The sequence below is a fragment of the Mustelus asterias genome, chromosome 17, assembly GCF_964213995.1.
Source record: "Mustelus asterias chromosome 17, sMusAst1.hap1.1, whole genome shotgun sequence".
Taxonomy (NCBI): Eukaryota; Metazoa; Chordata; class Chondrichthyes; order Carcharhiniformes; family Triakidae; genus Mustelus; species Mustelus asterias.
Genome location: NC_135817.1, coordinates 25,606,053 through 25,607,584, shown reverse-complemented (window position 1 = coordinate 25,607,584; position 1,532 = coordinate 25,606,053). Strand labels below are relative to the sequence as shown.

The 1,532-nt window shown below is 46.2% G+C and overlaps 1 non-coding gene across 1 annotated transcript; it reads right to left on the bottom strand.

Annotated features, from left to right (window-relative positions):
• Window positions 1-841: 841 nt before the first annotated feature.
• trnat-ugu (transfer RNA threonine (anticodon UGU)) lies at window positions 842-914 on the bottom strand. Its single transcript has one exon. It is a non-coding gene; the product is annotated as a tRNA-Thr (tRNA).
• Between the last annotated feature and the right edge of the window lie 618 nt (window positions 915-1,532).

Here is a 1,532-nt window from a genome sequence, read left to right as displayed (position 1 = left end):
CTCTTGACAAGGCCATCTGCAATTTGTGGTTCATGGATGTGTTAAATAGATGACTGATGCATTGTTGTTGCTTTTAATCTCCCTCCTTCCCTCCCTCATTAAGCAATAATCTAACAGCATTACGAAGCATCAGTGTCGGCTGCGTTGTGGATTTTCCAAAAGGTCAGGATCGCTGATGTCATCTGTTTGGCTCACAAACAAAAAGGCGTGGCTTACGTTAAAAAGAAGGAATTCCATTATTACAATGTGCCAAAGGCCAGTGATCAAAAAGTACAAGCCATTGCCAGAAAATGCCTCTTTTCCATATAGCAGTCATGTCTTAACTCTCCCAAACTGGTTGAACTCGCTACTTTTATCCCGGGAAAGATTAGACCACAATAGAATCATAGAAACCCTACAGTGCAGAAGGAGGCCATTCTGCCCATCGAGTCTGCACTGGCCACAATCCCACCCAGACGCTATCCCCATATCCCTACATATTTACCCGCTAATCCCTCAAATCTATGCATCTGAGGACTCTAAGGGGCAATTTTTAGCATGACCAATCAACCTAACCCGCACATCTTTGGACTGTGGGAGGAAACCGGAGCACCCGGAGGAAACCCACGCAGACACGAGGAGAATGTGCAAACTCCACACAGACAGTGACCCAAGCCGGGAATCGAACCCAGGTCCCTGGAGCTGTGAAACAGCAGTGCTAACCACTGTGCTACCGTGCTGCCCAAAATTTCACCGGATCTCTCGACTTCTCGTCCACTCATGTAACCTGTCTTTATCTATTTCGAGTCCCGCCGCACCCGCTCCGCACCTTATTTGGTACTATCAGCTAAATGCTTAATACAGGCTCCAGCGAGAATTGAACTCACGACCCCTGGTTTACAAGACCAGTGCTCTAACCACTGAGCTATGGAGCCAACTGCTCCATATTTATTTATTCAAGTACTTTATTCAAAGACAATCATCTGTGTCACTCTTACTGAGGGTGAAGGCAACCTGCAAGAAATGTTTCCTGGAGACCAAGGTTACCCTCTGCAGCACTGGTTATTGATGCCCTTGCCTTCGCCTTTGCTAGAAGCAGGGTGGAAATACTGCTAAGTCCCTGACGTTACTCAATTCATTAAAGGCCGTATCTTTGGCGTTATGAAGCAGGGCTGCAGATGTCTCAACAAGCTAAGAGGTGTCTATGTTGTAGCCTGCCAAGTTCTGCAAATTCATTATTGTCTCTTCCATCGTTCCCAGCTTTGGAGCCTAAGGAGGTCCGCTCATGTCTGAGGAGGGGGAGGGGAGAAAAGCTAACCTGTGACCAAGACCGAAACAGGACAAAGTCAATGGCCCACAGGAAATCTATTTCGCAGATATTGTTATATAATGCTATCAGCTAAGTGCCTGAGTCCCTGTTAACAAACTCTACTCACCAATGGCACCCATTGACATTACCTAAAACATCACCCTTAATCATGTCCTTTGCGCTACCTCAACTCCCCTTCTTTGTTGAACCAGTGCTTTATTCTGCAACATCCAAAAAATAGTTC